This window comes from Poecilia latipinna, unplaced genomic scaffold (genome assembly GCF_001443285.1).
Source record: "Poecilia latipinna isolate Pla-1442-1.1 unplaced genomic scaffold, P_latipinna-1.0 Scaffold1, whole genome shotgun sequence".
In the NCBI taxonomy this organism is placed as follows: Eukaryota; Metazoa; Chordata; class Actinopteri; order Cyprinodontiformes; family Poeciliidae; genus Poecilia; species Poecilia latipinna.
In genome coordinates this window covers 994,131-1,006,512 of record NW_015112617.1, presented here as the reverse complement: position 1 = coordinate 1,006,512, position 12,382 = coordinate 994,131, and the positions used below count along the sequence as shown (strand labels likewise).

The window sequence follows — 12,382 nt, the reverse complement described above, 5'->3', positions numbered from 1 at the left end:
AAATGCTAAAAAGGAGGTTAGCGCATTTACTTAATATCACGCCCTTAGCCATCAAAGCGCACCATTTTCAGAAAGCAGCTCAGCCACAGTTCTGCGGAACCGTTTGTTTTAAATCCACCGCAGACTCAAAAAGTCTGAAGCTTACGTGGAACAACGTACCGCAGACAAAACCCACAAAAAGCAAACTTCATGTTCACGCGCTGACTGATAAATTACTCAGCTCGAGCTTCAAGAGTCATCCCATTGATTTTTATACTGTGGAGAAAAGGATGGAAAACAATAGCTGCCTGCAATCTTAAGGAAAAAAAAAAAATCTTTAAACTGCAACCTAGGAGATGTAAAGCTAAATTGCTTTCACGTGGAAATGTCAAGTGTAGATGAATTTGTTGTTATTGTGCTAAAACATGCAAACACACTGCTATGGTCCTTTATGTCCGCGTTCACACTCCTCCCACCCGGACCACCTCCACACATATTTTGTCTGGTACAGAAAAAAAAAAAAAAAAAAAACGCAACACCTCTGGACTGGAAGTGTTGGTGTGTGCAGGAGAACGGCAAACAGTTGGCAAATGTGTCGATTTTCGCACCTAGAAAGCATTGTTTTATTGTTTATGCAGGCGACCTAGTCTGGACTGACCTTCTGGAGCCCAACATAAAGTAAAAAAAAAAAAAAAAAAAAACTCAACAGATGATCCCGGTCACACTGCAGTGAAATATAAAAACAGACTGTTTCATAGAATAAATATATAATAAATATATATATTCAAAACTAATCAGGAACATTACTTTTTACATTGAATTATTTAAAATAATTTTTAATAATATCCTAGCTAACCCAGATCCACCTATGCATTTCACACGGAAGTATTAAGAGCTTCTTTTAATCTAGTGTAAAGTAGGGCACACCTTCACCGTAGGGAAACACTTTATGTCTATTTAAGGACCGACTCCCAGGGGATTGCTTCCTAAAGTCCATATTCTTTATAGAAAACTCCAAATGCCAACCTCCAAGAAAGGAGAAAAAGAAAAAAAAATAGTATGGCGATGCATTTTTCTTTCTGCTATGTCAAAAAAAAAAAAAAAAAAAAAGAGACAGCGATTATAGATAAACACTGTTTACAAAATGTTCTAATACTGGCTGCTGGAGATGATGTGATTCCAGTGTTTGATCACAGTCCTGAGGCAATTTTTCAAATCTATCTGCACTACAAAACAGTCTGATGGAAAACGCATTTGCTGTGCTCTGATTACAGATTATTACAACCCAATGAACAAACATTTGTCTTGTCAACATCTCCAGAATAAACTACTTCCTCCTGATTGTGATCCGATTTGTGTTTCACCTTGTGTCATTTTTCATGTCAAAAAGTTCCCGTCTTGTGAGGATTCCTCGTGAAATGAGAGGGAGGCCTCTCTCAGGGCAACCCACTCCAGGCAGGGTCACAGACAGAGTTTAACCACAGCATTTATCAACATCTATAAGCCTGACAGAGGACTATTACTGCATGTCATCTAGTTCTGTCTTTTTCTTTACACATTTATCATGTACATTCTGGCCTCACAGAGTCCGTGCCGAAATGGGAAGCGACTACATTTTCAATAAAACCAAGAGATTTTGTACACAACTGTCTTTGTTTTGGGGGAAAATAAGCCACCATGTTGCTCTCTTTAGGTTTTTATCTTACCTTCATTAACAAGACATGTTTTTTTTTTAAATCACATTTTATAACTGCCTCTTGCTTCACTTATTTACCAGACATGCCTGTCAAAATTTTGACTGAACTAGACTCCTTATAATAAAATTGAATCCTAAATCAGGGTGCCTGGGATTAAATAATCCATCCATCGTCTTATTGCTGGTGCCTACATCCAGGAGTCACAGGAAAAAAGATTCTGCTAGTTCTAGCAAAACCTAGATCTAGAACTAGCTATCTAGCTAGTTATCTAACTAGCTATCTATCTGTGCGAGCTAGCTAGTTAGATAGCTAGATAGCTGCACTTCACAAAATAGATGGCATCATAAGGAAAAAAACAAGATGTAGAAAAATTATGGCAAATTCTAAAGACTTCTGGCAGAAAGTTAACGCTTGGGTTTAAGGGCTACGATCCTTAACATTCACAAAGGAAAATGTTGTAAGGACAAAGCATTCCTCTTGTTGTGTTTCATACGTCCATAAAACTCTTAATGTTTTATTGTCAGTAAAATGTTTTGGGGAATCACGGCAGTTGCTACTTTATGGTGGCATAACAACATGTTAGTTTTGCGTCTCAAATTACTTTGACGATCTTGTGACTTTATCCATCTACACTGATGAACTCAGGATCAAATGTTTACAACCGTATACTCGGCTACATTATGTTTGCTGCTTTAAGCAAGTGACACATTGATAATCTGAAATACTATTAATTTAAAAGCCATTACATGAAGGCATTGACAATGATGTTCTGTTTCATTTAGAAAACATCACTTCTTTCTCTGCGTTATCCTTTCATTGTCTGTGAAACAGGAAACATAATGCTGCGTGTTTGTTTGGAGCTGCGTTCATTTATTTGACTTTTTTTCAATGAGACTCACACAGGGAAAACCCCTTAAGGGAATCTTTAATTTCGTTTGATAAAAGCTTTGATCAAATTACTAATAAATATGAGTTGTATGTGGACAAGAGATCATATCATTTCATGTCAAGTTTGGGGGGGAAACTAATGCATTATCATATTACAAAAACAATCAGGTCGCCCTGACTCATGTGAGAGGAGATAAACAGTCCCACTGCCTGGACGATAACCTGCGTAAAACAACACACCCCAGAGGAATAGTCTTACGCAAGCCAAACGGAGGCTTGAAGCTAAGAAATCAATTTATAAAGTTTTCCTGCTGGTGAATGAACCTCAGGGTCACTCATCTGAATTGCAGAGTCGAACTAAGAGCTTCTCTATCTTCTCCCTAGTTCTGTAATCACAAGAGGGCAGCTGTATTAATTATTAACACTGTTACTACCACATGGATGCTTTTCTGAAATATAAAAAAAAAAGAAAAAAATCATCAGCTCTTCTTCAATTATTTATGTGCGTATATTGAAGATTCCGTGATTGTGATGAATAATTACTGAAAAATAAAACATATAGCTGTTTTAATGGGTGCAGAGGTGCTCCTAAAATGTTTAGTTTTTTTTGTGTGTTTTTTTTTATTATTTTTGCTTTTATAATTCCTTTTAAACTCTTCTTTTTTGTTGTTGTTGTTTTTATTAGATGCTACATCCCTAACTGTCTGAACCAGGCGCCATTTATTGTGCCTGTAGTTTAATGAAGTTGCCTAAGGTGGGAGGACAGGAAATGCTAAATGCAAAATTATTCCTTAGAAAAACAATAGAAATACACTTAAAAATTAGTCGGACTTTTGTTTTGTATTTTCACCATTCGTCATCCAAACGTAAGAACTACACTGAGTTTCAAGCACAGCTCCATGCAGATCTACTTCCTGCAGTCGGCTGAATTTATTTCAATAAATCTAAATGAAAATATTTAGACTGGCCAGATTTATCATACTTTTTTTAAGTTCCCTTTGGGATCGATACAGTATTCCTGAATTTGAATTTGAAAGCGTAGCATCTAGTCCTTCCGGGCTCCGACCATCTCCACGCTGAAGATGCTGCTGAGGCGTTCCCTATTGAATCCTCCCCATTAAGCTGAATGACAAACACTTCAGCAGCTCAAGTGTGGAGGGGAAGTTGGGGGGGGGGGAGTGCGTGCTTTCCCACATTTCACCCACTTGTAGCTTTTCTGAGTACTTTTTTTGGGTTTTTTTTGCAGCATCGCCGGGCAAATTACCAGCTTTGCAGACCATTTATTAACTTCTGTCGGGCTGCTGGTGGAAGGCAATTTACATTTTGGAATGGACGACTTTTGCTTTTGATGGTTTTGGCAGGATTTCCTTCACATGCATGTTATTTATGCACCTTTAACCTTTCTATTTATCAGAGTGGATTTGACTGTGAAAAAGTACTTGTCTTCTTACAGACTTCTTGTGTTTTTGTCTTAAATATTTGAATTCATCAAATAAATTTCATCATAAAAATAAAAATAAAAGCCCCATAACCTAACTGTCATCAGATAACTAGTTATAACTGGCAGTTAATCTTCTACCATGCTCTGTGTAGACTTTGGTGTGAGTCAAGATTATTGCTCTGCTCAGTTTTCTGATAGAGAGGAGAATTCGAAGTACCAGAAATTAAAGTGAGTCGTCCCTCTGACCATTAAAGCACCATCAGCATGTCAGTATGAAGTCTTTTTTTCTTGTGTACCAGTAGTTTGATGCCAGCAGTAACATTAAACACATCTTTAAAAAGTTCCACATTCATCAGTCAAAAGAATATTTTCAGTCTTACAGTAAATCAATTCTCCCTCAGGCCTTTGTGTTGGTCAGCAGTGGTTTTAAGTTTAAAACTCTTCCACTGAAGATATTTTTTGTTTCCTTCTTATTGTTGAGTCACCAACATCGACTTTAATTTAGACAAGTGAGCTTGTCTGCGGAGCTTCAGGTGTTGTTTTCTGTTATTTGGCGACCTTAATGAATAAGTTGTTAACGTCTCCTGCCGTTTCATGTTTTCTCTATTTGTTTATCGTGTATCAGTTACACACAAAGGACTTTGAAATGCTTCTGTAATCATTTGCCGAACTGATGGATGTCCAAGGGGAGAGATTTTATGATTCAGGGAAATCAGGCCTTGTGTGGATTGTGACAAGGCTGTCAGTTTTGCAAAAATATTTTGGTAATCACGGTGAATTCATAATTAAAGAAGTGTGGCGAATACTGTGTCCTACAAGGCTTGGACATCACTAATTCACAGAATTGATGAAAAAGATCATTTGAAAAATACATGTTATATTTACTATAGCTAACTTTGTGTCATATTAGAGCTGGTTTAATAATTCGAAATATTAAATTGTGATTTAAAAAAGCAACAAATTAAACAATAAGCGGTCCATTAATTATCAAACAAGATTTTACAGACCTACAAACCTTTGAAATATGACTAAAAATATACAATTTATCTTAAAATTGGCAATCACAGTTCAACCCCAGTGCCGCAGTGGTGTGCACGGTCGTGGGTTCGAATCCCAGCAGGGGGCAGCATCGGTTGCATGCCTTTCTTGTACATGGATTGGTTCTCTCCTGGTACTTCAGCTTCCTCCCACCATTCAAAAAACATCAACATTAAGATCCTCAACAACCCTCAAACATGAGCGACAGCTGGATATGTGTCCCTATGTTGCCCTGTGATAGACAGACACACACACATTGGACAGGCCGCCCCAACCGCCCCCTTGATCCCAACATGCAATGAGCAGGTATAGTTAACAGATGAATACCAAATCTGAAGGCCGGGGCTGACATCTTTGATTCTTTGTCACGTTCTTTTGCGGAAATCTTAAGAAGATTTTCTGAGACCTAATGGCGTCCCACTGAGAAAAAAGCAGGAGCTGGGGGTGGACGGATTAAGTCCCGCTGTTATGCATCGGTTGGGGGAGCTGTTGCAATGTGGGAGATTTTAATTGGGCCTGAAAATGTTTAGGTAGGTGGCAAAATGTTACGGAGGAAATGCAGGGAGGATGGCGATGATGTCTTAGGTTGTACATTTTTAGAAACAAAGATTGACAGCTGTAAAGGGTTTAGGTACAGGGCATCCATGAGAATTACCAGGAGCAAGTTTGCTTTTTGCTTTTTTCAACAACAACAATAATGGAAGTCATAAAAATGCACTGGAAAGTGTCATGGATCATAAGTCTGCGGTGTTTACCAGACCTCCAATCTTCAGCATACAAAACTGCAACTGTATTAAATCACAGCCGATACGTTTACTGTCAGTAGATGTTTTAATGTGAACGAAATGGCTCACCACCCAGGGTGGCACAATTTGATGGGCGTTATTTACACATATGATCTGTCAGTTGTACCCTGAATGTGTTTTCTGGAGCTTAAAGGTGGGAATATGTTGCAATGAGAAATTGATGCCCCCTAGTGTTGCAAGAAAACATGCCTGACTTAAAGCTGAGGTGTGGAGTTTTTATAAAATAAATATTTTTAAGATAATTGTTAAAACATGTCAGCATGTCGTGACAGTATGTTACGAAACTGATCATCTGTGAATAGATTGATCTCCCCTGCCTCCTCCCTGAGCGACTTTTGCTGTTTGAAGAAATGTACTGTTCCCAAAAACAACCAATCAGAGCCAGGAGGAGGGTCTTAGTGCTGTCAATCAACTTGTGTACTGCTCATGGAGGTAAAACAACTTACAGTTATAGGTAAATCATTTATCCGCCGTCAATGGTGGCGACTATGCTAACTAGCATGAGAATTAACAACAGGCTCTGTTAGCCAGTTTCAACAAATGTGTAAAAAAGTTGTTTGTTTTTTTTTTTTACAAAAGTTACATACTGCAGCTTTAAGAGGCATTTCTATCTAATGTACGGTTTCCAATTCACCACCAAACTAGGCTAGTAGCTTCTCTGCATTTTTGCCCCCAAATATTTTTAATTTATTCAGACAAAATGTTCTTGCTCAAAACCAAATAAAGTATTTAGTCTGGTCAGACATGAATTAAGTTACCAAAGAAATTACTTTAAATGATTTAATGTTTTTTGCAGGAAGAGATTTGTTGAGGGACTGTGTTTCGGTTTGGGGTGTGCGTTGGGTGCCGGGGCGCTCTGGGGTGCGGAGGGGGGTTCACCCCAAAAACCAAGACTGTTCCTTTACTTTTGCTTAGATTAGCTTTCATTATCTTTTTTTTTCATCTACGTGAGAGTCTGCTTTTTAAATTCATATGTAAATAAGCTGCAATAAGTTAAAAAAAAAAAAAGTCAGGTTTCTAAACTCCTAAACCTACTCTATTTAAAAGTCCTATACTTTGGAAATGGTGGAAGAAATATTTAAATGAGAGAAAAATAACACGACACAGTAAAACCACAAGGCAAAACCAAGTTGGATCGGTCAGTTAAAACTTGCGCATGACGTCTGAATGCTCAGACATTCTGAAAAGCTGGAGTCTCTTATGATGAGCTGACAGACGGAGGGCAAGCGGCGTTTAAGGCTCTGCAGCCATAGATATGCAGTTTAATACTTGCTTGTTGCTACTGTCCCAAGATTTACCCGTCTTCCCCCCTCTGCCCCCTCCTCTCCTACTGGCTTTCTAATTCAATGTGTGACCTCTTGCCAGAAAGTTTTAAAAGTCTTCAGGCGAAGATCCAGCAGCTTTAAGTCTGGCCAGTGACAGATGAGCTGCAGAGGCAGAAGCAAGGCAGCTTGCCCAGGGCAAACCACAGAGCTTTGGTCAGCCTGCAGGGGTGAACTTCTGTTACAGCAAGAGGAAGGAGAGCACGAGTGGAAAGTTACTTAGATTTCTTTTTTTATTCGACAATACGGCACCGTCCTTTTAAAGACGACCTCCGAAGACAGGACGCGTCGCGAGATCGTCGCCATTCGGGGAAGGTTTCCTGTTGTCTGACTCCCAGACAACACATTTTGTAGGCAACCGGGAATTGTACGCTAATTTTTTAATTTTGAATTTTTGTTTTTGTTTTGTTTTGTCTTCCGTATACAGTCATCGGTCACCTGTACACACCAGTGCAACAAACACAGCACGAAGACTGCGCTTTTCTTGCACAGGAAAACGTTTACAATTAACTGGATGATCAGTGCAGTCAACAGGCCACATATTCAATGGTTAATGACACCAAAGGGAGACATTATATGTGCAACAACAAGACAAGCCATGCTACCCTCTGGTGTTACTAATTGCTACCACAGAATTTTTTTTTTTTTTTTTTTTTTGAGTTGCTGGAATGAGGCAGAGCTCATTTAGTAATTGGATATGCAAGCAAGAAAGGGAATAATAGATCTCAAGAAGTAAAAGGGCTGTTTTGCATATGAGGGGGAGCAGCTGCTTTGCATATTGCAAGGGTTACACTTAAGTATGCTGGTCATTTTGTTTTCACTCGTGAATGGGCTTTTATGTTTGTATTATGCATGACATGCATGAGGACACCTGTTTAATGATTAAGAGGCATTTTTAATTGCAAATGTTTTGAATCTGTGTTTGAAAGGACTGCCTTGTGTTTCCCAGTGCGAGCCCCAAACACTTCACCGGTTTATTACATGTAACCATTTAGCAACTTTACAAAAGACAAACATGGAAATAATATGCCCTGTTTGTGCGGTTTTAAAGGTATACACCAAGCAAGCACTGGGATGAGGTCCTGAAAGTTTGATGATCTTGGATAATCTTATTGTTGCTGTGTTTACAAAAAAAATTAAAGTAAAACATATAATATGAACTATTTGTTTTTATCTAAGCAATAAAACTAACAATGATTATGATTTGGCTTGCCACAGTAACTAATTTTGAGAGACGATAAATTGTCCCAGACGTTATCGCGATAAATGATAATGTTGTTGTTTAGAGACAATTTTCAAGTAATACGATGGTAACGGCATCATAATGCAAGAATACATCCTCAAATATCACTAATGTTTAAATTCTAATAAACTTTTAACCCTGGAGCTGTAAAACATTTAAATAAAGTCAAATAAACAACAGAAATAACTAATAAAATGAATTCAAGAAAAGCTACTTTACTGTGTGATCAGTTGATTTACTGCTTGTTGCAACAGGTCTAACAGTGACACCTATTGCTGCTAAAATAATGTCAGGTACTACTTTTACTGTAGGAGTTATTGTTATTTTTACTGATATTTGGTTTTGAACTAAAATGTCAACTTTTTTTATAACCAGAAAAATACTAAAATTTGAGAAGTGTGACACAAAAAAACCAAAATTAGAGTCTCCACTGTTCCTCTAAGCAAAAGGTAAAATAAAAACATTTTCCTGACACATATGAAGCTTTTTCTTTTGTGTCTCAATCTCCAGATTGATTATCCTCTTTTAGAAATGGATGATGATGATGATGATGATGATGATGATGATGTAGCATGTTTTGAAACAGACAAAATGTTTTTTTTAAAAAAAAAAAAAAAAAAAAAAAAAAAAAAAACCTTTTGAAATGGGATATGTTGAATAGAGGCAAGAACAGAACAATGATGGTTAAGTACTTTGGCTACAAGGACCATCTGTGCACCAAACATGGCTGGGTTCTGTGGAAGTAAACACATGAAGAGGACGGTTTTATCCTTGAGCGTCAAAAAAATAAAAAAATAAAAAAAAATAACTGTCTTGGTTGGAAATAAGTTTGCCATTTCGATTATCTTGGATTCAAGAGACATTCGCAAATTGAACCTGGGATGAAGACAGACCCCGATCCAGTAACAGCTACGACTGACGATCAATCACCAGTCAGACCACAAAGGCAAATGTGAGCATTTTAATCCAGTGAGTTAACTTTTACTTTTTAAGTCCTCTGTCAGTAAAAACAGAAATGTTCCTTCTGCATCCTGAGCCTCAACAGTAAGAGATGTAACTCTTTAGATTGTCTCAGTGACAAAATCAAAATGAATAGTTTTTGACTCCAGCTGCTTCCTGATCTTATATAAAGTAACTTAACATGATGTTTGATGGACTCAGGGAATCTGGTTATCGGCTCTTCCTTTAGCGTGTAATTCAAAGGACTTTTGAGGCCGTTACTCCATAACGTGGTCCGACTTGCTGTACTCCGTCGGCGTCGCATTCAGCACCGATTAACAGCAGATTTCACATTGTCTCGTCTCTGCGCCGCTTCCTCTTTCACACAGGCACACGGCGGCTCTTCTCTGTGCACATTCTGTGTTATTGCAGCCAAGTGCTAGATGGAGCCTGCCCTCGAGTTTTGCCATTATCAAGACACTCGATAAAACGCTAACAAAGAGCACATTATAAAGCTAACGGGGGACAGCTGGCGCAATCTTAGCAGAGAAACAAGTAGAGATGTCAGACAGTCATTCTGAGTTGCCGCCAAAAGCCACAATATGGTCAGCGAAATTGCACTGCACGGATGATTTACTTTTCTGCGAAACAAAAAAGACTCTTCAAGTCTTGGATGAGCACAATGGCGAGTTCTTTTCATAGCTCCCAACTTCGACTTCTTTGCAATTACTCAAATCAACGAAAACAAAACGGGGGAAAAAAAAGAACGGTGCCTCCCAGAAGTTTTAGCTTGGTGTCAGCGCTCTGCTTGGCCTGCGCATTTTAATTCTATTTTTTTTTTTTTTTGTTGTTGCATCGCCAGTCTCAGAGAAGAGATGATGTATAATCACCTTGAACTTCACCTGCAATCCAAGTGTTTGAACGTCTCAGCCATAACATCTAATTTAAAATGAAACCGATGTTTAGAGACGGTAAACACGACTGGAGTTTATTCTGATTATGGATCATGGTCATGACCGCTGCACGGAGAGAGAGGGGAAGATGCATCCTCTGGTGAATGCTTAAAGGAGCGCTTTGCTGAATAACTGTCAAAAATACATGCATTTCCTGCGTCTTAGTGAGGAAAAAAAAAAAAAAAGAGTCAATGTTTTCCTCTGATGCATCCTTGAGCAGAGATCATGCTCTGCATTCCGCGGTTTCCCGCTGATCCACTTCTCTTCGGAGAGGCGAAAAAATAAAATAAAAAATAAACAAGCAAGAGGTCGTCGTGCTATCACGCTTGATCGAAGGCGTCGAGGGGAAAAAACATAGCTCAAAGTCAATTATTGACAGTAATGGATCATGTGGAAAAAAAAAAAAAAAAAAGAAAAAACACGACTTTTTTGTGATATAATTTTACGGTTGAGAATCTCCCACCGTCCCCGCCCGCCCGGACCGGAGTCAGGGCCGCGGAAAGTGATAAATAAATTCTGAGCAGCTCTCGCCATCCTGTTGGTTGTTTCTTTAAGTTTATCTTTTGAGCCAGCAGGGCCAATTTTCGGAGCTGGCCCCGCAGCAGTCAGCGGTGAGAGCCTGCAGCGCTGACTGCACATTTGTCATAATTGTCTGCAGGCTAAGCCCACAAAAACAGTAGTTACAGTTATGCTGGCTTTCTGTTTGACAAGTAAGCACATTGTGTGTGTGTGTGTGTGTGTGTGTGTGTGTGTGTGTGTGTGTGTGTGTGGGTGGGTGTGGACACACCCAATGCTTACTTGAAGGATTGAGTTGTGATTTTGCTGAGAAATCTAAAGTTAACTCCGATTTCCACGTCTCTGTGACCGACGGAGGGATGTGTAATATCTTCGGTTGCATCACAGACTGTCATTCATCACATTAGGTGACCTCTGGCCAGTGCCCTCAGCCACATCCACGGAGCCTGGGCATGATGGATGCCTTATTAGAGACCTTTATTAGTGTACTTTAGCCAGGAGATAAACTTTGTAATTAATGTCTCGGTTTGAGTATATCTCATTTATTTCAATCGGATAAAGGTGACTCTTCCAACCGACAGGAGAACAATGGCCGTCGGAGGAGACAGGCGCTTGGCAGTGGAGCGGAGCCCAGGAATGCTGAATAACAATCCCATCATCCATCATGGTGCATAGGGAGTCGGCCAGCTCCGCTCGTCGCAGGCAGAAGCTCCGAGAAGCAGCTCGGTGCGACGGGGAACGGCAGCATGTCGCCACATTCCCTGTAAAAACTGCAGGACGCGAGCGAAGCTCCAAACTTGGCATCGATCGGTATGAAAGTCTCACGGTACAACGACTGTTTGAAACAAATGCATAGCCAGTCTAATTTGTTTTGTTTACTGTATCTTAAATAATACACTTATGCCACTAAAATAAAAGCTTATAAAAAAAAAAAGTTTTACGTATTTGCTAAACCTGTCGCCATGTTGTAACAGATAAGCTGAAAAAGAAAAAAGAAAAAAAGAAAAAATTGAAGCTTTGCTTTAGGGCTCCCAGTGCTAATTGCAGAAATACACCTCAATCAGAAGCAACCAATCAGAGCCAATAGGAGGGTCTTAGCGCTGTCAATCATGCTTCTGTACGCTCTCTGCTATGCTACAGCTTCTCCCCATCACCAGAGCCTAGTTAGCATGGCCACTTATTATGGCAGATAAATTGTTTTCCTATAAAAGTAAGTTGTTTCTCTACCTGTAGCACACCTAGCATCACGTACACAAACATGACTGACAGCTCTAAGACCCTCCTCCTGGCTCTGATTGGCTCTTTTTGGCAGAGAGCGTCTTCAGATTGCAGTAGTCGCACAGGAGGGAGCTACAGGAGCTTTATTTATTTATTTAAAATTATCTGTCACACGTTATGCTGCTGACATGGTGACAGTTTTAACAAATATGTAAAAAAAAAAAAAACACTCTTATAAAAGTGACATCTCCCAGCTTTAAGCAAACCAGAGAACAAACACATGTTAAATTAATTAGTATTCAAGTGTTTATGGTTTATACAGGTTTTTTTTTTTTAAATCAT

The 12,382-nt window shown here is 39.1% G+C and overlaps 1 protein-coding gene and 1 long non-coding RNA gene across 4 annotated transcripts in view; one reads left to right on the top strand and one right to left on the bottom strand.

Annotated features, from left to right (window-relative positions):
* cadm1b (cell adhesion molecule 1b) overlaps positions 1-12,382 on the bottom strand; it is a 275,050-nt gene that overhangs the window by 136,468 nt on the left and 126,200 nt on the right. The gene's annotated exons all lie outside the window — the stretch shown is intronic.
* On the top strand, positions 8,656-11,756 carry LOC106950498 (uncharacterized). Its single transcript, XR_001425627.1, has 2 exons — positions 8,656-9,383; positions 11,404-11,756. It is a non-coding gene; the product is annotated as an uncharacterized LOC106950498 (long non-coding RNA).